Genomic DNA, 27234 nt, shown 5'->3' on the forward strand with positions numbered 1-27234 from the left:
TCTGGTCACCTTATATAGAACATTATAATTTTTAAACTTGTAGTAGTAACTGTTTTCTTGTACCTAAGGCCAGAAAAAGCAATCCAACCAATTTTCCTTGGGTGAGAAAAATTAAGGCTGGAAACTTTCTCCTAACATTTTACTAGCCTTTAAGTGATGCGCTTTCCAACTTCAGAACAGCAGAAATGGAGAGAAGGAGTTAGTTAGGCAAAACACGGATATTTTGTGCCTAGTGACATCCAACAGTCATTTCATATCTATTTAGATTTAGTTTTGGAATCCAGAATATTTGTTTAAGCTATAACACAAATGGGATCTACTTTTTTTCAATTAGTAGTGCATACCAATGGCATAAATGTTCAAGTTTATTTATTTATTACATTTGTTTGCCTCGCATCTCATCAGAAGACTACTCTGAGTGGCTTACAACATTAAAATGAAGCTACACACACACACACACACACACACACACACACACACACACACACACACACACTATATGAAGGGAACAGAATATATGTGGGATGGGGTGGGGAACTATTATTAGTCAATCAACTCTGATATTCCCCTATTGGGGCTCCAAGCCAACTGGCAGAGCCAGGTCTTCAGAGTTGTAGAAAGTCAGGAGATGGGGGCCAATCTCACTTCCAAAGGGTCAAGTCCACAGCAGTCTCTTCTCCTGCACCTTGACAGCTGGAATTCCTTGACTGATGGGATGCACAGCATGACTCTTCTTGATCAATTGATCAAATATATATGGGTGAGTATGTACAGTATATGATGACTCTATGGATTTAAATTGTTAGAAAATCAAAAAAGTCAATTTAAAAAGATGAAGTTTAGTAAGGACAATGTATACATTAATTTTCCCTAAGAAACGACTTCCGGGGAGTGGCCTGTCGCCGGTCGGCAGCTTAACAGAGCTGCCCCCAGAATTCAGGATCGTTATCTACTCAATATCAAGAAGATAACTCTTTTTTCAGACAAGAAAAAAGCAGTGAGGAATCTCAGCTGGTAAGAATCTTCTTTGAAGTTCACAGTTTGTTTCTTTGTGAGCTGTGGACGGAGGGGGAGAATCAACCCAAAGCTGAGTCATTCAACTCCGACCTGAACTTCGCAGCTGTTATTCACAGCACGAGACAGGATCCCCTCCCCCTCAGGACAATCTTTAGAAAAGAGACTATTAAAAATCAATACGAGCAAAGACCAACTTGTGAACTTTAAAACCTTTCTCTATCTGAAATACCAGCTTCAATGTTATAAAAACCTCTTTTGCTTAATTGTCTTCAAAATGGCGTTTACAGCTTCTGCATCTGTTATCTCCGGCTTCCTGCTACAGAAGTAAAGAAATAATCTCTTATAATTTAATTAGAGCTACTCCCTTAAAGCTTTCAAGACTCTTTGTTGATTCAGACACATTCCAAACATTCTAAACGGACTTTCTCTTTTGAAATCCTCCGTAAAACCCCTTGGAAAAAAAAAAAAGAAAAAAAAAGAAGGGAAAAAAGGGGGGGGAGGAATTTCTTTTTCTCCACATAACACAGTGGATTAGTAATTTAGAATAAATAATTAAAACCAAAATATAATGGCATCCAAATCAACCTCTGTTAAATTACCTCCGAAAACGTCTCCCATACCTGGCACAAAGTTGCAGCCCCCACCATCTATGCCCCCTAGTGGAGATGTACTAACAAAAGAATTTTTTCTGGAAATGTTCAAAGAATCCAGAGAACAGAACTTAGAAATGTTTAAAGAATTCAGAGAACAGAATCTAGAAATGATTAAAGATTTCAAAGATGAAATAAGGAATGAGATGGAAGTTCTATATGACAAATTCGATACCAGGGTCACTAAAATGAATGATAATATGATGGGAATTGTAAATGTGATAACAGAATATATTTCTGGAATGGAAGATAATTTAGAAACTCTCAATGAAGCTAAAACTAACCTGATATCCAAAACTGAAGTGGTGGAACAAAAAATTGATAATGCTGAAAAACAAATTATTATGATACAGTATAAGCAGATGGAGCTTGCATTAAGAGTGAGGGGGCTGCGTGAAGAAAAGCAGGAGAACTTAAAGCAAATGTTTTCTGAAGCTTTTGACCGTCTGGTGGGAAAACCGGGATCCAATTTTGATTGGCAGATTGACAGGATTTTTCGTGTTAACTCATGGGCGGCAAAACAAAGGCAACTTCCCCGAGACGTGGTAATATACTTTGTTACAAGAGAATCTAGAAATATGATACTACAAGAGTCCTACAATACTAAGCTTCAAATTGGTGGACAGGACCTGATTGTTCTGAAAGAAATACCGCCTCAGATGCTAAGAGCCAGAAGAGATTATGCTTTTCTGGTGGAAGAGCTCAGAAGGCGCCAGATACAGTACAGATGGGATGCCCCATTCGGTATTATAGTTACAATGGACAAACAAAGATATCGTCTCAGCTCTGTATGGAAAGCTCGTGATTTCTATCATAAGATTCTGAAGATGGGATATCCTGAACCTTCGGGATATGGTGAAAAACCACGAGACGAACAAGATAAACAGCAAACCACACAACCATCAGATAAAATGTATCATCTCCCTCTTCCGGAAGGGCAAGGAGTCAAGGAAAAAAGATCCAACCGCAAGACCACCAGACAAACGGATAAACAAGCTACTATGCAACAATCTCAACAATCATTGGCCACTGACCAAGGAGCTACTGCAACAAGCTCAGAAGCTGTGGGAGGAGCCAAACCAAAGGTGAGACAGGCCTTGCGGGAGGCTCTAAAAAAGCTTCAGGCAACCAAAAATGACAACTAAGATTTTGACATGGAATGTTAACGGATTGAACTCTCCACAGAAAAGAAAGAAAATATTTCATTATCTTAAACAGTTTAAGAATGACATAATTTGCTTGCAAGAAACTCATATCAAATCAACCGATCAAAAATATTTGTTTAACCCCAAACTGGGCCAACATTTTGCGACCTCAGCCATGGAAAAGAAAAATGGCATAGTAGTATATTTAAGAAAAGACATTAAAGCTGAGCTAATTGAAGCAGATCCCTTTGGAAGATATATTGCATTAGATTTAATCTTAGAAGGGAAAAAGACGTTACTTTTGGGAATTTATGCTCCTAATCAACAACAAGATGGATTTTATAGAAATCTCCATGCTAAATTAGTACAGTGGGATTTTGAGTCTTGTATATTAATGGGTGACTGGAATGGCGTGATCGACACCAAAAGAGATAAGAAGACAGCTCGCCCGAACACCAAATTTCGAGCTAAGTTACCCAAACCCTTTTTTGACATGCTGGACGACTTTGAATTGCGAGACGCTTGGCGCGAGAGGCACGCAGAAGAATATGACTTTACCTTTTTTTCCAATAGACATCAATCTCTTTCAAGGATTGATTTTATACTAATTACAAATGATTTACTTTGTAGGGTGAAGAAGACAAAGATTATGGCGAGAGTTCTTTCAGACCATAATCCAGTCTGGATGGAATTGGGAAGGGTAGCCCAGGCAAGAAGGTCCTGGAGGTTGAATGAAAACTTATTTAGATATGAAAAGTATGTTAATGATTGTAAAAAATTGCTATCGGAATATTTTGTCTTCAATATGAACAAGGGTACATCTTTGGAACATGTATGGGATGCAAGCAAAGCGTATATGAGAGGAGTATTAATGAATATAAATAAAATACATAGATACAAACAAGGGCAAAAACGAAAAGAATTGGAAGAGGAAATTAAAGGGAAAGAGTCAGAATTAACATTGAATCCAGGAGATACAAAGATTAGGGAAACAATTGCTATATTAAAATCTCAGTTTGATATGCTGATCTCTGACCAGGTAGCTACTAGTTTATTATATGCTAAACATAATACTTTCTGCAATGCAAATAAACCCGGTAGGTGGTTGGCTTATCAGATTAGAAAAAAAAGGAAAGCTCGAAATGTATCCAAATTGTGTCACAGAGGGAAGGAAGTGTTTCAACAGGAAGAGATTCAAAAGGTATTTCGGGAATTTTTTACAGAGTTGTATAAAGGGGATAAAATTAAGGACGGAGATATAGACAAATACCTAGATAAAGAGAAAATCCCCCTAGTCAGAGAAGAACATAGGCATAAGCTGAACCAACCTATAACCTCTGGGGAAATTTTGCAGGCAATTAAACAATTAAAGTTAGGGAAAGCACCAGGCACAGATGGTTTAACAGCTGTTTATTATAAATATCTACAGTTAGAAATGGTAGAACCCCTCAGAGAACTATTCAATAAAATTCAATCGGGAGGGAAAGTGCCTCCCTCGTGGAAGACTGCGTTCATATCGTTGATACCCAAAGAAGATCAAGACCTTACCCAACCAAAAAATTACAGACCTATTTCATTACTTAATGTAGATTATAAAATTTTTACTAAAATATTAGCAAATAGGCTAATGGGGGTAACTCAGCAACTGATACATACCGATCAAACTGGTTTTATACAGGGCAGACAGATGAAGGATAACGTTAGATTAATTATCAACGCTTTAGAATACCTGGGAAAGAACAATCAAATCCCGGCCGCATTCATATTTTTGGATGCAGAGAAAGCCTTTGATCGAGTTAATTGGCAATTCCTGCTGAAGACATTGCAAAAAATGCAGATAGGAGATGGCTTTTTACGGTCAATTGGTGCAATATATCAGCAGCAAACAGCCCAGATCATTGTCAATGGAAGTCTGACAGACTCCTTTCAAATTGAAAAAGGTACAAGACTGGGCTGTCCTCTGTCCCCATTATTGTTTATTATAACTTTGGAAATACTGTTGAATAAGATACGGGGCCTGGGCGGTCTAAAAGGGATCAAAATTAGACAGCAAGAATATAGAGTTTGTGCATTTGCGGATGATCTGGTTATAATATTGGAACAACCGCAGGAATCTAGTAGGGTATTATTGAATACGATCAATCAATATGGTCAAGTCTCGGGATTTAAAATAAATCTAGGAAAAACCAAAATAATAGCTATAAATATGACTATCAAACAGAAGGAAGAACTGGGGGCGACGCTAAGATGTGAGGTAGTTAAAAAAGTTAAATATCTTGGAGTTAATATCTCAATCTCAAATGGGAAATTATACAAGTATAATTATGAATCACTTTGGCATAGTACACAGTTGGAGTTGAAAAGGTGGGAAAAACTGCATTTGTCCTTGCTGGGTAGAATAGCGGCAGTAAAAATGAACATTTTACCAAAATTTTTATTTCTTTTTCAAATGTTACCAATACTTAAAAGAGATGCGAATCTTTTAGAATGGCAGAAGGGTATCAACAAATTTGTGTGGGCAGGAAAGAAGCCGAGGGTAAAGATGAAAATAATGCAAGATGCACGTGAAAGAGGAGGATTGAAATTACCTAACTTAAAATTATACTATGACGCAGTGGCATTATCTGCAATTAGTGATTGGATTCATCTAACTAATGACAGAATTTTGAATATCGAGGGATATGATTTGTTATATGGTTGGCATGCTTACCTGTTATTTAACAAAAAAACGGATAAGAAATTTAAAAATCACATCTTAAGAAATGCTTTATTGCGGGTTTAGAAAAAATATCAACATAAACTAAATGATAAAGTGCCCATGTGGGCAATTCCTAGACATGCAATTGAAAATATGAATGTAGAACAAAAACACGATAGAACCACCTATAGACAACTTCTTATCTCAGAAAGAGGGGTGATGGAACTAAAATCTTTAGAGGTACTTAAAGAAGAGAAGGTAGTTCAAACGTGGTTTCAGTATGGTCAACTACAAGCTAGGTGGAAAACAGATCAAAAAACTGGCTTTGTAAAAGTTGAGGATAATTTGTTTAAACAAATAAGAGATCAAAGCTCAATGCATATAAAGAGGATATATAATGTATTAGTACAGATGGATTCTGAAACGGAACTGATTAAGGATTGTATGATAAAATGGGCTCAGAATGTCGAGGAACCAATAATGCTTGAAACATGGGAAAGAATCTGGGTAAGAAATGTGAAATTTACACAAGCACAAAACTTGAGAGAAAATTTTTATAAGATGTTTTATAGATGGCACCTAGATCCTAAAAAGCTTGCCTCTATGTATCCAAATGTTCAACCTAAATGTTGGAGATGTGGTTCTTGTGATGCTACATATTTTCATATATGGTGGACATGTCGTAATGTTAAGGCATTTTGGATAAAAATATGGTGGATCCTGCAAAACATCTTTAAAAGAAGGATAAAATTTACCCCCCAGCTGTTTTTACTGGGTATATGCATTGATTTTACAGTAGCAGAGACTAATTTGATCCTGTATTTAATAACGGCAGCAAGACTCTTGGTGGCGCAGTATTGGAAGAAGAAAGATTTACCCACAATTCAAGAATGGACTTTGAAAGTTATGAACTTAGCCGAAATGGCCAAAATCTCAGCATATCTCAAAGAACATTCAAACGAGAGATACAAAAGAGACTGGAAAAAGTGGATTGATTACATAAAAAGTAAATATGGGACTAAAAAACTCCAGATAGCTTATGCTTAGTATCAGTAATAATTTAAATTGTTTAAAATTTGGGTAACAGTAAGAAGCTGAGTTCAATGTAGAGATATTTCAGACTGTGATTGTTCAAAAATTATACCACGTATGGTCTTTGGGAAGTCGGGGGGAGGGAAGGGAGGTGGGGATTTAGGGGGAGGGGGGAGGGGGGAAATACAATATGTGTTAAATTCCATGATTGTATTTGTATACTGTGGCTTTTCAATGTTAGTGCGAAAATAGTACAAACCGAATATACTGGAAGGTAATAGATACCGAAGGAAAGAGTCAGGTGAAAGAAGAAGGAGGGTGGAGAGGGTGAGAGAGAGGAGGAGGAGAAGGGAGGGAGGGAATGGAGAGGGAGTGATAGGGTTAGAAAGAAGGGGAGGGGAAGTAGGCGTAGAGGGGTGTGTGAGAAGGAAGAATGAAAGTTGGAGGGGGTTGAAAGAGGGTGTATGGCAGGCCAAGGTGGTATACTGGGTTTGTATTGTAGAGGGCATTTTCTATATAAGTGAGGGCCGTGTTTATTATTCAATGTTATATGCCCTGATCAAGCACAGTGAATATGTGATTGTATAGAATGAAAACATAATAAAATATACATTAAAAAAAAATTTCCCTAAGAAACAAGAATATTTAAAAATATTCTGATCCTTGAATCACTACTCTATTATTAAAGAGAACAATGCTTAAACTCATTTCCCCACTTTAACTCCCCTGTAGCTCCACTACTAATGCAGAATAGAAGGAACAGGGAGAGTTGTTTAATTTATGCTGCCAGGTTTTTTCCATTTCACCAAGACAATCATATAAAAACTGTAGAAGGTATGCAAGAGAGACACAATACAACAAACACATTAACTTGAGTCACCTACTATAACTAGAAATGTATCTCTTTTCTGTTTTAGATTGCAACAGAGCAAGTGTGGTGATAAAGGAACACAGTTAAATGAACACATTCACTTTTAACTTGGTAAATAATAAACTGATACAATAATGGAAATAAGACTTTTAAAAAGTGAATTCATTATTTGCAAGTTTAAAAAACAATACATATGAGAATTTGAAAGCCTTGACACAGATTAAACGTTGTAATTTTTGGCAATGTATGATTGTCTTTGATGTGGCTACATATATAACATCCAGGAGGAATTTGGAAATTATTAGGGTGTGTAATTTAAATTATGATTGCTATTTTTAAAAAATTGGGGAGTTGCTTAGTTTGAAAATTACTGTTTTTAATTATGCTTGTAACGCTTCAGGCAAGAGGAAAAAGCAACAACTTCACTGGTAACAATATTTGATCTTGACAGATTTTGCTGAATGTTGTTGAATGCCTTGTTATTAAAGTGAATGGTAAATTATGACTTAAATTCTACATTACCTCACAGGGGCTAAATGTAGCTAACTTGCTTTGGAGCCAAGCTACTAATTGAATCAGATTTTAAGTGCATAAACCAGTATGTAAAACAGCTATAACAGACAAAGGATCTCACACTAATTATTCTACTAGAAGGGACATATATTATCATGTGCCCAATCTGTTTACTTAAGTAGTTTTCTAGGAGAAATTGCAATTATTAAGACTTGTTGAGACCACTGTCATCAATTTTATTGCCAAAGTTGAAACCTAATAAAGACAATATAGTAAATTCAATAATATATGAGTAAATTCAGCAACTTATTTTCATTCAGCTAGTTTCTTTTATCTAGATTGTTCAGGAAATTATTCTGTGTAAAAACAGAGTGTAGCCCTCCCAAAAATATAGGCCCTGACCCCATCGAGTGCCTAGCTTGTCATTCCAATGGAAGGCAAGCACTGATTTGTAGTCTGGATGTGAGTCATGCTGTTTATTTGAGAAGAAGGAGGACCATCTGCTAATCATGAGCAGATGACAAATTTGATGCATCGACACTGCTGTTATTTCCAAATTTGTAAGTAAACACATTTTGTAACCTTGCAGATAACATTTTCCCACTAATGAAAAGTTTAAATTTATGCAAAACAATGAAAAACATCTTTTTTGAAATGTGCTTTGAAAGCACTGCCTAAGTTTTGACAGCCAAGATTGCAAATAGCAATCTGCTAACTAGTGATCTCATTGTCTTCAGCCTCCATAACCAAGCAAATATAGCTGTTAGGCATGAACACCTTGACTCCTGGGATTGAACATCCAGAGTTCCTATGGGACAATGTTAGTGGGGAATTCTGGGAGTTTCAATCTCAACATATCTGCAGAATGCTGGCTTGTATTGCTGAAACAGCCCTCTTCCTTTTGGAAGGAATATGGCTCACTGCTTTCTATGAAGGGTTCTTTCTTCCAAGGGCCTTGAATCACAGTACCGTAGTCTTGAACTGAATGATTTGTAGGCTAGGTCTGCCTTCTTTTGGCTGTAGTTTTAAAGACACTCCTAAAGGGAACAAACAGAACTTTTTCCATGGAGCCATAGCAAATAGGGCATCGTCAAGTCCAGTTTTCAGCATTGCAACAGAGTCGTTCCACCTTTTGCCATTTGCCCAATCCCTTCATTCAACATATTATCAGGGAAGCTTCAAAAACAAGGTCTATCAGTCCAGAGGCAAGATGCCAGGGGAGAAAATGACATGTGCATTCAATCACATCCAGATGATTCAAACAAGTAAATTTTAGTACTAGGAAATTGATACACAGACAACCCCACACTGGGTCAGCAGCTGATTTAAAGAAGAAGAAAATAATATTTACTCCTTATACATGTGAAACTGCTTTGTCTATATAGGTATGACACCATTTTTATCTACTGCTGTAAAAATACATGCTGGGGAAAAGCTAGCCAACAGCCTTCTAAGGCCGCCCAGTAGAAGCAATAGCAGCAGAATTATCAGGCCAAGCAGAAATAATCAATCTACTTTAACTATGCTTGAAGCTCTAAAATAGGGGTGTCAAATGGCGGCCCATGGGCCAAATGCATCATGCGCAGGCCACACCCAGCTCCGTATCAGCAATGTGACAGCATGAGTTTGACACCCATGCTCTAGAAAATCACAAAAGACAAATATAGAGGCAGGAAGGTAGAAGAAAAGGATTCTGGGAATATCCAGGAAAAGCTGATTAAATTGGGAGAGTATCTAAATCTATATTATTTTTTCACACTGTAATGAAACAGTACAACAGAAGGCAACAAGGTAGGATAGGGTAGGACAGGATGGGGTGGGCTGGGGTAAGAAGGAAGGAAGGAAGGAAGAATGGAAGGAAGGAGAAGGGAAAGGGAGAACAGACAGGAACTACCAGTAGCACATTTAGACATGATATTACTGGGGTGTTTGTGTATCTAGCACTTGAACCTTCTGAGATTGGTACTTGTCCCACTGTGTTCAATTGTATCTTAGGGTCTTTGTAGCTCTTCTGCATCTCTCAGCTTAGTTTTGGCACAGAAAGAAATGTAAGAATAGTTCTGCAACTATAAATGAGAGTTGTTTCCTATTGTCCAGTCTCCCAGATGTTTGGATTTTTTTCCCCTAACCTTTGCTGACAAAAGTGCAGTGAGGCAACAAAGAGAATAGTGGGTGGGATGCTAAAGTCATGTCTGTGCACCTGGTTTGGCAACTGAAGGGATCATCACTTGGCTCATTGTCAGTACAGGTATTGGAAGATGTTTTCATCTAGGGGAGCAGCTCAGAGCATGTTTCTGCTCTGTGAAAGTGCTCTAAAAGAGACCCCAAATTTACTGTGAAATAAATAAATAAAGAGAGGTTTTGTGCCATCTTGACAGTAATATTCAGGAATAAACAATTTAGAAGAAGAAAGACTCTTGGCAAGGGATGGGCTGCACCTCATGAAAACAGGAAAAAATATACTTGGAAAAAGACTGGCCCAACTCATCAGAATGGCTTAAACTAAAATTAGGGGAAAGGGTGACCGATCTTTAGAATCTCTAGAACACAAAACCAATCATAAATCCCATGAAAAGAAATCAAACAATGAGGTAGGGAGAAAAATTCAAACAGCAATTAGGAGATGCAGGAATCATACCCATTGACAAGCATAAAAGTCTTAAATGCTTATATACAAATGCTCAAGGTTGGGGAACAAACAGGGTGAACTAGAAGCAAAAGTATATGAGGGTAAGTATGACATGAGGGTAAATACAGAAACTTGGTGGGATGAAACCCATGACTGGAATGTACTGATGGATACAAATTGTTCAAAAAAAAACCAACAGATCTGCAAAAAGTGGAGGTGGAGTTGCATTATATGTGAGGGATCACTACATGTCTACAGAAATGTACATGATCAAAGATAAAAACCCCTCCAGAATGTATATGGGTCAATATAAAAAGGAGGGAAAGTGACATCGCCATAGGTGTATATTACAGGCCACCCAACCAATCAGAAGAAATAGATGAATTCTGTGCCAACCAGTTAACATATGTATGTAGGAAGCATACCACAGTAGTAATGGGAGACTTTAACCATCCAGATATCAACTGGGAGACCAACTCTGCAGCGAGTGGGAGTTCAAATAGATTCATAACCAACCTAGCAGGCAACTTTATTGTCCAAAAGGTAGAAGAAAGAATTAGAAGTAAAGCTATGCTGGACCTAATTCTTACTAATAGAGAAGATGTGATAGAGGGAGTTGAAGTTGCATCACATGACGCTGCTGTGATGACATGAGTTTGACATCCCTGGTATAGGTTCTCCTGCTTGAGCAGGGGTCTGAACTAGAAGACCTCCAAGGTTTGCTCTATTTCTATTCATATATCACCCAAAAGTATATATCTCTTTCTCTGTGTGTGTGTGTGTGCGCGCGCGTGCATTTGCAGACCTGATCATGATAAGTGTTAACAAAACCAAGAAACAGACTCCTTGTCGTGAAAACCCCCTCTTTATTTAGCTACTGTAAATTCATGGCATTCACCCACAGAAAAGTCCAGGCAATAATCCTTCCAAGAGTTAATTGCAATAACAGAACTTGGATAATTGCCAGGCTGAGATCTTCCAGTCGCAAAGCTGTAAATTAATTCCTGGCAAGAAGTCTCTGAGGCACGAAACACTATAAGCAAATCTTTCAAAAGAAATATAAATTGTTGTCTCCTGCAACCACCACTCCCCTTTTGCTTCAATTTATTCCCCAGCTGGGGAGGGGCCATTCAGCGTCCACATGTGCCTTTCTTCCTGAGTTGGCTCCTGTCCTCAGTTGTTCTCTTCTCCTGACTGCTCTGTGCACATGTGCATCTGGAACAGGCCCCAGTTGTTTTTCTTCCCCACTTATCTCCACCTCTGAAGGCAGCTGGGAAATGTTGGACGGCCCTGGCTCTATCTCTGCTTCTGATACAGAGCATCCCCAGACTCCAGGACTGGCCCAAGTTCCTCCCCAACCTCCTCATCGTCTGAGTCTGCTGGCAGCTGGCAGGCCACAACAATAAGAAGCTAAAATTGGAAGGTATATACAATTGGTTTAATTGAATGAGGTTAAAATATTTATGTTATCTCTTAATGGACTTTTGCTAACACTAGGACTGAAATAATGATAATAAATAATAGATCTATGGAAGAAGAAATCATTTATTGTATTTTAAGAGAAGGTGATAAAAATGTAGTGATAAAGATGGGAAGTCACTACTTTATATATTTCTTTTTATACTATATATTTCTTTTTCTTTTCTATTTTTCTTTTTCCTTTTGTTCTGCATCTTCTATTCTTGTCAGGGCTGCTTCGCTCAGTAACTAAGAAAGAAACCACTCAACTGCATTTTGCAGAATTAAGAGTACTTTTACTGGTTATGAGTAGATAGTAGCTGGGCAAAGCAAGATCTGAGGCAAAAGCGCACGTAATCATAGATACCAATATGTGACCCAACCCCCTCCCCCTGGTAACCCCAGCCCATAGTCCAATCAGTACACCCCACAGGTGTCATGTGGGAGACATCTTCAAAAAGCATCATCAGGCTGGTATGCTGGACAGTTGGCCTTGGCAGCAAATCCTTTATCTGCAGCATGCGCATTAGATGGTGAGAACAACTCCCTTTTTACAGTCACTCCTGTAGTGACACTTCCCCACCCAAATACAATGCCCCCCTCCCCACTTCAATGGCAGCCGAAAGCAAGCAGCAAAACAGAGGCTGACATCTGGCCCTCCATCAGGAAAAGAAAACATCCCTGCAGAAAAAGAACAAACACACAAACAACATAAAACAGGAACAAGGAAAAGGTGAAAAAGTGACCAATTCGGGTCATGGCTTGTCGGGGTAGGTAGAGTAGAATTTCCGTAAAAGTCAAGGAGCCCTCACGTGGGACTTATCGACCCATTCAGCATGAGAGGGGGGGGAAATGTTTCCAGGATATGAGATACTGAATCTGATTTCTGTGTTTTCGAGAATCAAAAATCTCCTTAATCTCAAAATGTTGCTCTCCCTCAATGAGAAGAGGGGCAGGTGGTGCAGGCAGAGGAACTTGCGGTGAGGAAGTGTGTTCTAGCTTCAAAAGGTTGACATGAAACACTGGGTAAACACAGTTAAGGTATTTAGGCAGTTCCAGTCGCACGATACAGGGTTAATAATCTTTACAATAGGAAATGGACCGACCTACTTAGGACCCAGTTTCTTAGACTTCTGGGTGGTTTGGAGAAACTTGGTAGACAAAAACACACAATCTCCAACTTTGTATTCTCTTTGCTTAGCCCTGTTCCTTGTGTGCTCGATGAGCAGCATCCAATGCCCTGCATGCCAAAGGCCAGATTTTGCGGAGTTGGTCACTCCACTCCAAGAGGGACAGGACGTGTGGCTTTTCTTGTGGTACCTCCGGAATAGGTACAAAATCATGGCCAAACACTACTTTAAACGGTGTAAAACCCGTACTGCTGTGCACCGAATTGTTGTAGGCCACTTCAGCATGAAGTAACAACTCAACCCAATTATCTTGCTGATAATTAATGAAACATCGGAGGTACTGTTCCAAAACAGAATTAGTCCTTTCACAAGCTCTGTTAATCTGCGGATGGTGGGCGAAGCTTAGCCCCTGGGCGGAGCCAATTAACTTCAAAAATTCTTTCCAAAATAGAGAGGTGAATTGGACCCCTCTATCAGAGATAATGCGGTCTGGCATCCCATGCAAATGATATACATGTGTAATGAACAATTTAGCCAAGGTTTTAGCCGACGGGATTTTGGAACACGGAATAAAATGAACCTGTTTGGAAAACAAGTCCGTAACGACCCAAATCACAGTATTTCCTTGACTCTCTGGCAATTCAACAATGAAATCCATAGATATTTCTTTCCATGGAGCCTCTGGACGGGCCATGCCTTGGAGTAGGCCCTGGGGTTTCCCTGGTGGGCGTTTCGCAGTAGCACATGTGGGGCAACTGGCCACATAAGACTCAATGTCCTTCTTCAATGACGGCCACCAAAATTGCCTTTTAATGAGATGCAGAGTTTTCACAAATCCAAAATGGCCCGCCATGTGTAAATCATGGGCCCGTTGTAGAACCAAAGTTCTAATGGCAGTAGGAACATACAATTTAACTCCTATCCAAGGTAGACCATCTTTCATGATACACTCATTTGAATGCTGTTCATCAGACTCAAGGCCCGCCTTGAGTTTGGAGACGAGGTCCTTTGTGACCTCAAAATGATAGCTGCTCTGGCTTCTGGTGACTACCAGAGCAGTGAGATTCTTCACTGGGATGACTGGGTGAACCACGCTAAGCTTTGAGCTGTTGTATTGTGGGAGTCTGGATAGAGCATCTGCCATAATTTCTTCCCCCTGGGATATACTTTAAAGTGAAGTCGAACCTGTTGAAGTGTTGTGTCCATCTCATCTGTTTAGGAGATAACTTCTGAGGGGTTTTAACACCTCCAGATTCTTGTGATCAGTCCACACTGATCACAGGGGTGTTTAGCCCCCTCCAGGAAATGTTGCCAGGTCATCAAAGCCCACCTGACTGCAAAAGCCTCCTTTTCCCATATAGCCCATTGTCGCTCTGTCTCAGTCAGCTTCCGAGAGTTGTAAGCGCAACATCACTAGCATCTGCCTGGACCACAAATGGCAAATCCATGTCTGGGTGTTTCAAAACTGGTTCAGCTGCAAACAGCCGTTTCAGTTTTTCAAATGCGGCTTGACACGGCATAGTCCAATTTAAGGGTTTTCCTGGTCTAGGCTTGGCCTCTCCCTTTGATTTCAGGAGGTTCGTAATAGGGAGGGCAATGCTGGCGAACGAGGGAATAAATTGATGATAAAAATTCCCTTTCTTCAGTCACTCCTGTACTGACACTTCCCCACCCAAATACAATGCCCCCCTCCCCATTTCAATGGCAGCCGAAAGCAAGCAGCAAAACAGAGGCTGACAATTCTTTTTTATTATTCTTTTTTCTTTGTATTAGCTTATTCTCTTATAATTATGATACTTAATAAAATTATACTTAAAATGGTGAAATTGGGAACAACTTGTCCCATCAATCATGCCTTAAAGAGTTACTAGTTGCTAGAGGTTGCTCTGAATGCTTGAATTGCTAAATTCCATCTTGGTGGTTTAAATTTCAAATAGTATGATCATCTTTCTTGGCTGAGATCTTGATTAGAATAGACGTTTTGAATCCTGCAAGCAGCTTGGATCTGGCCTCATAATTTATGCTGCCTTGCTACTGCTACAGAGATAAAAGGAGCTCCAGGAAGTTTCCAGCTGCTAATCTGCTGGTTGAAGTCTACATTGTAGCAGATCTAATTTATAGATGATTAATAATTAGAATTGGATATATTGCACACCCTTAATTCTCTAATATCCTTTGCAGGTTCCTTCCTGGATCCAATGTCCTTAAATATCTGCATCTTAAAAATATTACAAAGAATGCCCACACATGTCCTATTCTTTGTATTAATAGTAGTTTATAGACTTCTGGTAAGAAGCATAAAGTTTTTCAAATTATTGATATTTTTGTAGTTTTAGCTATATAATCTCTTTCTGATACCCCCCCTTTTAAAAAATTAATAACACAATTATTTGCCCCCTAAGATGGCGATGTTGAAAGTTATGGCAGAGAGCTTCCTAAATTTCTAATTTAAGCTTCAATTTGTTAAGCTAAAACTGAATATAAGAAAAACAAAATACAAATATGACCTAGAAATGATACTACCCTTTACATTTGGATCATGTACTGCAGTACAACCTCTGCCAATTTGCACCTACAACAGCCTCCATATATAATTTCCTTCCACATAATATTTTACATCCAAGTCTTGCATAAAACTTAGAGGTAAATATAAAAGTGCCTTGATGGGTTTCCACTTTCTATTATGTTGTGGTATATTTATAGGACTTTCCAGAATGTTCTACATCAACAAAGACATGGAGGAAAAAGACACATTCTTATAGAAGTCTCGCAGTAATCTCAGAATGTAACTTGAATTCAGTTACAAAATTATCCTGAGGCACCCCAAGCTTGGCAGATTGCTTGGAAAGAATACACAATATCAGAGGACCCACATCTTATGGCACAAGCGGCCTGGAGGCTTCCCTTTTATTTCTGAAGCAAGAGAGACAGCCAGCCCTTGTATCCACTTGTCCTGCCTTACACAACAAATCTGTCATTCTTGGAATATTTCTTTTGTAACAAGTTAATTAGTGTACATCTAATAATTTAGATTGAGTGTTTTGTTTCCTTAGAAATAGGCAGCACCTGCAATGATAGGTTAGATCATCAGAGGAAAAACTGAGACAGAACTCAAGAAAAAAGAAACACAAAAGGCTCCCACTGGTATTCTTTATGCTCTTGCCATCACCTTTTGAAAATAAAAGAAAATTAGAGATTGATTAATGAACGGTGCAACCTAGTATATGCATAATGTTCTATAAACCAACAGAGTTTGGTTTATAAACCAACAACCCCCCCCCCCAATCACATTTTTTTTACTGTTTTATGTGGTTATTCTTATAGTACTTCCATAATGATCTCCCTCAGTAACATCCTCACCTTGTTTCCTAGAGGGATATACAACTACAGAACATCTTTCATATTTTGACCATCTCTACAAACTGTTCCCTCTTGGTTTAGGTAGGGTGTCTTTGTTTTTAATTAGGAGCTCGCTCAGAGTGTAGTGTCTTTCTTTAATTGCTGAGTCAAAAAAAAAAGTATTCTATCTTAAAATGTATTGCCTGCATTTATGAGTCTTGCTGTACCTTGGGTAGTAGACCATCTTCCCATGATTCTTGCTAGAAAATTACCCCAAACAATCAGTCCAGGCGAATCAAAGAACTGGTGCCGGAGAAATGGCACCCATGGCAAGTTGGGAGAAGTAAAGTGGGACCACTCTGTGAATCAGAGAAGTGGCATCCAAAGAACCAAAGCCACTTGGATTATATTGCCTGGCCCCATAAATTAGGCATGCCTAAATTTTTTGGGGTGGTGGCGGGGTGGCATATTGTTGAAAATTACCTACAGATAATTTACCATGCATACACTTTTGGAGCATGGTGAAAAAAAGACTTTTCTATGGAAAGAAATTACTGATGCAAAGGACAAAAGTTTGGTACAAGTGAATATTATAATATCATATCATATTAACATAGTATATGATATATCATAATATTCAGTTTTTATGACATTCAGTTTTTATTAAATAAATAAATATTTTAAATTACATTTTTATGATTTGTGCACCAAAGCATTATCACCAGTGGTGGACTCCTGTGTGTTCGCACCAGTTCTCCCGAACTGTATGTTCATTTTCTGAGCAGTTCGGAGAACCGGTTGTTGGAAGAACACTTTTCCCACTTTACAGGGCTAATCCTGCAAGTAACGCAGGAAGGGAAAATTCTAGTGTGCCTGTATTTCTAGCCTAATTCTTATCTTAATTGCTGCTTTAAGTGTTTTCAGAAACTGTCTCTGGGTTAAGCTTTGTTACATTGTAACAGCCTTAATGGTCCTTGGCAATATACCCAAACTTTCTGTCTGTGGCTGAACTTCTCTGGAGGTCGTCCCCCCGCAAGAGTTTTTTGTGATACTTTTATTCTTGGGGCTTAAACAGCTATTTACAGAAGGGTTGGCATAGCCATAGAAGAAATGGCTGAGAGGCAGGATGCAAGCTTGGCATTCTGTCTGATCTTTTTACTGCTTTCTGAGGTCATGTGATTTTCCTTAAATCTGGATGATTACCTTAGGTTATCTTGTGAGATGAGTCAGGCCAGCTGGTATCTTTAAGTGGTGTAAATGAATCTAATGATTGCTTCTCCTAGGTGCTTTGTCAGTTCACTGAGCACAGGAGTCTCTTGTCTCTGGGGATTCTTCAGTCATGGTTGTCCCAAAATTACTTTTTTCAAGAGGCAACTGGACTTTCTTGGTTTCCAAAAAGTCAAGTTGCCTCTTGAAAAAGCACCTTTGGGACAGAAGTCTCTTCAGAGTGGCCAAGCTACATGATTGCTCACTGATAATAAGTGGATCATCCTTCCAATTTGTTATAGTTTGCTCTCATGATAATATGGCATAGTAACATGGCACCTGTAAAGTCCTCGACTTGCGATCGGCAGAAAGTCCTTGACTCACAACCTGGCAGCCTGGTAACAATTGGACAGCTATGATTGGCTAAGGCATGCCTGGCTGAAGCGGGACTTTTACAACCTTTCCATTGGTTGCTCTACTTGACAGCTCCTGTATAAATAGCTGTCAAGCAGAGCATGGTGCTGAAGTTGTTGTTCTATTCATATTGTTGCTATTGGTTGAATAAAGTTAGTTTTTGAGGTTACCTCATCATGTCTCTCACTTCTGTTGACCAGAATTTAATACTGGTGATGAGGATGGGATCAGCGGAACCCTGAAGAACTTTCATCCCTACCACTGAGACTTGTGAAGGGTTCCTAGAGCATTTTGAGTGCTTCTTGCTCACGAATGACTTCCATGAGCTGTCTATGGACAGAAAGAGAGGATTTTTCCTTAGCGCTTGTGGACCCCAGATGTTCTCCACAGTGCAAGTGTTAGCTGCTCCCCTGCTGTTATAACCTGGGACACCTTTCTGTTAAAGCTGAGGAACCATTGTGAGGAACCCAGTGCCTTCCCGCATTGCCAGACACCACACATTCCGTCAGTGCCCATAGAAGGATGGGGAGGCCAATACATGGCCTCCCTTCACATGGCTGCAATTCATTGTGAATTTCATGACCTCGACAACTCCCTCCTGGAGCAATTTGTCTGCAATGTACAAGATATTTGCCTGCAGCGGCGGCTGCTGGCATGTTCAGAACTAACAGTACAAATAGCATTAGATGAAGCCAGGGTATCTGAAATGTCAGGCAAATACATGACAGAAATTCAGAAGTGCCAGCAGCTCTCAGCAGCATCAGCCAAATCATTCCAGGTCAACAATCAAGATCTGACTGAGGCCCCAGATGACACCGTCAAAGGAGATGTCAGCCACCTCAAACATGGCGAGTTAAACCACTCACCAGATCCCCTCAGGCTGGCTGTTTGGACTGTGGTGGTGCTCATCCCTGGTCTACCTGTCAGTTTAAAAATGCAACCTGCCAGCACTGGGGCAAGAAAGAGCATCTAGCCATGTTTGCCAGGCTAACCTGCCCTCAACCAGTCCAGCAATGCCCCAGTTTTCCAGCTCTCGCCCTGACCACTGAGGAAACCAACAACACAATGACTGTTTTGCTGTCACCCATGACCAGCGGCTCCCTACTGCCTCCATTAGCAGTGCATTGTCCCAAAACTAAACCGCATCTCTCTCTCTCTCTGCATCGAAGGGGCTCCATGTTGAATGGAGATCGATACTGGGTCCTCCAGATCGATCATGTCCTGGAGACCCTCCGCCACCTCATCCCTGGCATCAACATAGCCCACCTGCAAGAAGCAAGCACCAGCCTCCAAGACTACCAGGGTCACTCCATTCCCATCTTGGGCAGCAGCACCTTCCTCATAGAATATGCCGCCTTCTGTAGCCACCTACCCATGGTCATCATTCCTAATTCCCTGCCTATGCTTCTGGGGCTGGACTGGTTCTCTGACCTCAAACTTTCAGTCTCACGGATCCATGCCACCTTCAATACCGATCCTAGTTTTGAAGACATCACCAGGGAGTTTGCTGATGTTTTTGATGTATCCCTGGGTAAATATAAGGGACCATCAATCTCCCTCAATCTAGACCCACACATTGCCCCCATCCATCTAAAAGCCCGCCATGTCTCTCTTGCTCTGCGTTCCAAGGTCAATGCAGAGCTTGACAAATTCCTTGTGCAGGGCATCCTTGAACCCGTCAACCATGTCAAATGGGAGACCCCATAGTTATTCCCCTCAAAGCCGACAGGTCCTTTAGGATCTGCACTGATTACAAATCAATAATAAACAAAAGACTACAGGCTAATCCCTACCCTGTACCTGTGGTCCAGAACTTGCTCCAGGCCCTGGGCAAGGCTCAATATTTGCCAAACTAGATATGGCCAGGCCTACCAGCAGCTCCCAGTGGAGGACAAGTCTGCAGAAGCTCAGTCCATCGTCACCCACCAGGACGCTTTCCACTGCAGACGGCTGCAATTTGGTGTTTCCATGGGCCCTGGCATATTCCAGAGCCTTATGGAGCTACTGCTCCATGGCCTCCCAGGGGTCATTCCCTATTTTGATGATGTTCTGACCACTGCTGGCAGCAGATCAAAACTCATCTAAATGCTACGGGCCATCCTCTCGTGTTTCTGGAAGGCTGGCCTCAAATTAAAAAGCAGTAAATGCAAAATTGGAGTTCCCCAGATGGAGTTCTTGGGCTATCTTATAGATGCCCAGGGACTATACCTCATCTAAAATAGCAGTTGACAGGAACACCCCCACTCCTATCAATAAAATGGAACTGCAGCCATTCCTGGGCCTTCTAAATTTGTACTCCTCCTTCCTGCCGCACAAGGCCTCGCTAGCTGAGCCCTTGCATTGATTGCTTGATCATTCGGCAATCTATCATTGGGGCAGCCATGAAGCGCATGTGTTCGTGGCTGTTAAATCCATGCTGACGTCAGTGGCCATTCTGGTTCAATATAATGACAGACTACTGCTGTCGCTAGCATGCAACACATCCCCCTTTGGCATTGGGGAGGTCCTCAGCCATTTGTTCCCAAGGAAGTCCCCATTGCCTACTTCTCCTGCACACTCTAAACCATAGAGAAACTACAGCCAGATTGACAAGGAGGCTCTGGTTGCAGTTTCCGGAATCAAGAGATTTCACAATTATCTGTATGGGAGACCCTTCACCCTTCACCCTGACCATAAGTCTCTCCTTGGGCTTCTGGCCAGTGACTGCCGAACCCCTATCCTGACCCCGCACATGTTGCTGGTTGCGTACAATTATGAGCTAGTCTACCAGCCAGGTAAACAACTTGGCCACGTAGATGCATTGACCTGTTGTTTATTGCCCACCATAGCTCAGGACCCCCCTCCTCCTCCCTGGTCCTCTCCATCAAAGAACTTAACCTCCCCACATCAGCTGCTGTCAGGTGTGCCTCCTTCAATAACCAATAAAGAAAACTCTCAACTCCATTTTTGTGGATAAAGATACTTTTACTGGTTATGAAAAGAAAGCAGCAAAAGGAAAGCAAGTTCTGAGCCAAAAAGGCACAAACATGTACATATCAAATGCTTGTCCAGCACCCTCCCCGCAATTACCCCAACCCAATAACCAATCTGCAACTCATGTGGGGTTCATCTTCAAAAAAACCTCATCCAATTGGTATGCAGAGATGGTTGATCTTGACCAAGTCCAAACACAGGCCATCAGCATGTGCAGAATATGGTGAGAACTAAACTCCCTCCTGAAAACTTCTCCAGCACCAGAAATTCCCAATCCCAAATATCTCAAGCCCCTTCCCTCCCCGTTTCTATGGCAGTCAATAGCAAGCAAGCAAAGTAGAGGCTGACATTCCCCACCCCCCTTCAGAAAGGACATCATCCCTGGAGAAAAAGATAAAAATGGAAAACAAAAATAACAACCAATGCATCACAATTAGGGTTTATCAGGGTACTTAGAATAGAGTTGTCATAAAAATTTGGGAGCCCTGACATCAGTCTTGTTCACCCACTCAGCCTGGATGGAGGGAAATGTTTCAAGACCACCAAATATTGGATTCATCCCCTATCTTTTCTGGAATCCAAGATTTCTTTAACTTCAAAATGTTGTTCTCCTTCAATAAGGAGGGGGATGGGGGAGGGTTGGGGTGAACACATAGAAGATGTGTGTTCTGGCTTCAGTAAGTTTACATGAAATACAGGATGGATTCTCCTAAGAGTTTTTGGCAATTCCAATTGCACTGACACGGGATTCACAATCTTGACAATGGGGAAAGGACCCACAAATTTCGGGCCCAGTTTCTTTGATTTCTGAGTAGTTTAAAAAAACTTGGTGGACAAAAATACTCTATCCCCAAGTTGGTACTCTTTTGGCTTTACCCTTTTTTATCAGCTTGTTTTTTGTGCGCTTGGTGAGCCGCATCCAAGGCCTTGCAGGTCATAGGCCAGAAACGTTGAAGTTGATCATTCCACTCAGACAAGGACAAATTCTGTGGCTTCTCCTGAGGCAATTCAGGGTACAAAATCCTGGCCAAACACTACTTTAAAAGGGGTCATTCCAGTACTGCTATGTACTGAATTGTTGTATGGCACCTCTGCATGGGGCAAGAGGTCAGCCCGATTATCTTGCTGATAATTGACATAGCACCTAAGATACTGCTCTAGAACTGAGTTAGCCCTTTCACAAGCCCCATTAGTCTGTGGATGGTGGGTGGAGCTTAGTCCCTGGTTGGAGCCTATTAACTTTAGGAATGCTTTCCAAAAGAGGAAAGTGAATTGGACCCCCCTATCCAAAATAATGTGTTTAGGAACCCCATGTAAGCTATACACATGTAAAATAAACAGTTTAGCCAGTGTCTTTGCCGAAGGGATCTTGGAACACCGTATAAAATGCATCGGTGATCACCCAGATGACAGTATTTCCCAGACTTTCTGGTAGCTCGACAATAAAAACCATTGATATCTCCTTCCACAGTGCACCAGGTGGGGCAACACTCTGAAGTAGTCCTTGAGGTTTCCCTGGTGGTCTCTTTGCTGCTGTACAAACAGGACAGCTAGCTATGTAGGATTCTATGTTTTCAGAGAAAGCCACCAAAAGTGCCTTCTAACCAAATGCAAGGTTTTCAAAAAACCAAAGTGTCCTGCCATTCTTCAGTCATGGGTCCATTGAAGGACACTTTTTAGGCTGGCAGGAACATACAAATTAGCTCCTACCCACACAAGGCCTTCTTGCATAGTGCATTCATTGGAGTGCTGCTTGAACCAGTCATCAGATGGGAGACCTTCCTTCAGTTGCTTCATCAGATCAGTGAGCACCTCTAAATCCACTGTTCCCTAGCTCCTGGTGACCATGGGAGCAGCTAGGTGTTTAGCTGGGATAACTGGATGAATCACCACCGATTTGGTACTGTTGTACTGGGGAAGCCTGGACAAGGAATCAGCCATAAAGTCCTCCCCTCAGGGATGTATTTTAGAATAAAATGAAATCGTTTAAAATGTTGTGCCCAGCGAACTTGTTTTGGTGACAGTTTCCATGGGGTTTTTAATGCTTCAAGGTTTTTATGATCGATCCATACCTCAAATGGGTATTTAGCCCCCTCAAGGAAATGCCACCAGATTAGCAAGGCCCACCAGACAGCAAAAGCTTCCTTTTCCCATATTGCCCGTCTTATTTCCGTTTCCTTTAGTTTTCTGGAGGTGTAGGTGCAAGGTTGCAGGTTTCCATCTACGTTTGTTTGGAGCAACACTGCCCCCATGACTACGTAACTTGCATCTGCTTGGACTGCAAAAGGGGTATCCATGTCAGGTTGTTTTAAACCTGGTTCAGCTGCAAACAGTTGTTTCAACTTCTTGAACACTGACATTCCATAGTCCAGTTCAGAGGCTTACTAGGCCTAGGTTTAGATTGAGTGGCCATGCAATGATGGAGGCTGTTCAGGTGTTTTAGCCAGTATCCATGCAGTTCGTCCAGGCCAGGTGAACTCCAGTTCTTGACCTTCTTTGCTTGTTTTGCCACCATGTCAGTTTTTATTACAATATTTTCCATTTTGTTTCGTGTTGTTTGTTGCTGAATATCTTTGATCCAGGAGGTAGTTTTGTTGTGTTGTTTTCCCACAGTTCTTTCCAAAAGTTCACGGCTTTTTCTTTACATGGGTGAACATTAATTTGGACTTGATTTTCATCAAGAGACTAGTAGAAGAGGTGTTGGTTTCTTCTGAACTGGACATTTTCACGATTTTGTTTTATTCGTCCTTCGTATCTTTCAATTTTCTTTGCTGTTGCTATTACACGTTGTTTTAATTCTTCCATGATTTCCGTTACTGTTTTTTCCTCCAGGTTGTATTTTTTGTGTAAACTGTTTTTCAGCTTTTTGTTCTTTAGTTTTCCTTCTTTCAAGTATTTCAAATTGCTAACATCCCCTCATAGTTTTTTTATTTTAGTTTCAAGTCAAATTTTCCCAGTTCTGCAGTTATAACGGCAGCTGAGTTTGAGTTTGAGTTTCATTTTATTTATATGCCGCCCTATTCTCTGCGGGACTCAGGGCGGTGCACAAACCCAAGGAGGGGAAGGGAAAAACACAAAAACTACAAAAATACAGGGCATTTAAAAACAACCAACAGCCACACGATTCGAGAGGGAAAGGGAACTCATCGACCCCAGGCCTGCCGACACAGCCAGGTTTTAACAGCTTTTTGGAAGGCCTGGAGAGCGGTGAGGGTCCGAATCTCTGCAGGGAGTTCGTTCCAAAGGGCCGGAGCCGCCACAGAGAAGGCCCTCCCCTGGGTAGTAGCCAGATGACATTGGCTGGTAGATGGAACCCGGAGGAGGCCTGCTCTGTGTGATCTAATGGGTCTTTGGGAGGTAATTGGCAGCAGGCGGTCTCTCAAGTACCCAGGTCCAATACCATGAAGGGCTTTATAAGTGACGACTAGCACCTTGAAGCATATCCGGAGACCAATCGGTAACCAGTGCAGCTCGCGGAGGATAGGTGTAACGTGGGTGTACCGAGGTGCACCCACAATCGCTTGCGCGGCTGCATTCTGGACGAGCTGAAGTCTCTGAATGCTCTTCAAGGGCTGCCCCATGTAGGGTGCATTGCAGTAGTCCAGTCTTGAGGTCACGAGGGCATGAGTGACTGTTGTGAGTGCCTCCCGGTTCAGGTAGGGACGCAATTGGTGCACCAGGCGAACCTGGGCAAATGCCCCCTGGTCAGAGCAGACAAATGATGTTCTAAGATCAGCTGTGGGTCCAAGAGGACTCCCAAATTGCGAACCCTGTCTGAGGGGTGTATAATTTCACCCCCCTAGCCAAATTTTTGGGAGGGAAACACAACAGCCACTCGGTCTTGTCTGGATTGAGCGCAAGCTTGTTAACCCCCATCCAGACCCTGACAGCCTCCAGGCACTGGCACATCACGTCAACCGCTTCACTGAGTTGGCACGGGGCGGACAGATACAACTGGGTATCATCCGCGTACTGATGGTATTTTATCCCGTGCCGCCGAATGATCTCACCCAGCGGCTTCATGTAGATGTTAAACAGGAGGGGGGACAGGACCGAACCCTGTGGGACCCCATATTTCAGGGGCCTAGGGGTCGACCTCTGCCCCCTGACCAACACCGACTGCGACCTGTCCGAGAGGTAGGAGGAGAACCACCGAAAAACGGTGCCTCCCACCCCCATCTCTCGTAACTGTCGCAGAAGGATACCATGGTCGATGGTATTGAAGGCCGCTGAGAGGTCAAGAAGCACTAGGATGGAGGGATGACCTCCATCCCTGGCTCTCCAGAGATCATCGGTCAGTGCGACCAAAGCGGTTTCCATGTTGAAGCCAGGCCTGAATCCGGACTGAAAGGGATCCAGATAATCGGCTTCATCCAAGGACCGTCGGAGCTGAAAGGCTACACTTTCTCAACAACCTTCCCAACAAAGGGGAGGTTGGAGACTGGATGGTAGTTATTCAAAACGGCTGGATCCAGAGATGGCTGTTCTATACATTAGTTGCTTGGTTTCATATAGTGTGCTGGATGGGATGGAAGGTGTTGTTGCTGCTGCTGCTGCTGCTGCTGCTGTTGTTGTTATGTACTTTATTCATTAAACATGAAACTCAGCCAACTGAACGTTCAAAAACACATTACAAATACCAGTGTCTGGTGCTAATGGTTGATACAGCTTGCTGCCAGCGTCCTAGGTATCAACCAAGTACCTTCTTAAAATAGAAGATGTTCTGAGTAGCACAGTTTTTTTGCAGTTCCGCTGGTGTTATTGCAGGAAGCTGCAATTTGTTGATGTATCTTGTAAGATTCTTGGACATGGTGCCAAGTGTCCTGATGACAATGACAATCACTGTTACATGCTTCATCCATAGCCGTGTATTATTATTATTATTATTATTATTATTATTATTATTATTATTATTATTATACAATTATATCACAGCGGCCAGTTGTTTTGCCGGATTTGGCATTGGTTACTAGTCGGGCCCCACCCAGGGGCCTAGGACGTTGTAACGTATTTTCGTAATATGCGTGCAGATTCAAGCAGTGCGGCTTTTTGCATTTGACTGATGGTGATTTTGTCAATTTTTAACTGTTTTAAATGTAATTCCAGTGCTTTTGGAATAGCACCCAGTGTGCCAATTACCACTGGAATTACCACTGCTGGTTTGTGCCATAGTCGTTGAATTTCAATTTTTAAGTCCTGGTATTTTGCGATTTTTTCATTTTCCTTCTCAGCAACCCTGCTACCACCTGGTATTGCGATGTCTATGATTGTGACCTTATTTTTCTCAACCAATGTGATGTCTGGTGTATTATGTGCCAGTATTTTGTCTGTTTGTATGCGAAAATCCCACAAGATCTTGACCATCTGATTTTCGGTGACTTTTTCAGGCTGATGTTCCCACCAGTTTGTTGCTGTTTTAATATTATAATTTTTGCACAAATTCCAATGGATCATTTGTGCTACTGAATTGTGCCGCAATTTATAATCAGTCTGCGTGATTTTTTTACAGCAGCTGAGTATGTGATCAACAGTTTCATCAGCTTCTTTGCAAAGTCTGCATTTGGCATCATCAGAGGATTTTTTGACTTTGGCCTTAATGGCATTTGTGCGGATAGGTTGTTCTTGTGCAGCCAGGATTAGTGACTCTGTTTCTTTCTTTAATGTACCTGTTGTTAACCATAACCAAGTTTGTTCACTGTCCACTTTATCTTTTATTTTTTCCAGAAATTGGCCATGCAGTGCTTTGTTCTGCCAACTCTCCATTCTTGATTTTATCACATCTTTTCTGTATTCTTGTTTCATCTGTTGGGCCTTCAGTAGATTTTTGTTCTTTACTTCGATTAATAGATGTTCTTGACTTTCTTTTAAATAATCAGCCAGTGCATGTTTTTCTTCTTCAACTGTTTGCTTCACTTGTAATAATCCTCTGCCACCTGATTTTCGGGGCAGGTAGAGTCTATCAGTATCACCACATGGATGTAAATTATTATTATTATAAATTATTATTATTATTATTATTATACAATTGTATCACAGTGGCCAGTTGTTTCGCCAGATTTGGCTTTGGTTACTAGTCGGGCCCCACCCAGGGGCCTAGGACGTCGTAACGTATTTTCGTAATATGCGTGCAGATCCAAGCAGTGCGGCTTTTTGCATTTG

The sequence above is a fragment of the Thamnophis sirtalis genome, unplaced genomic scaffold, assembly GCF_051295495.1.
Source record: "Thamnophis sirtalis isolate CommonGarterSnake01/CBP01778 unplaced genomic scaffold, rThaSir2_p1.2 scaffold_8, whole genome shotgun sequence".
NCBI classification, from domain to species: Eukaryota; Metazoa; Chordata; class Lepidosauria; order Squamata; family Natricidae; genus Thamnophis; species Thamnophis sirtalis.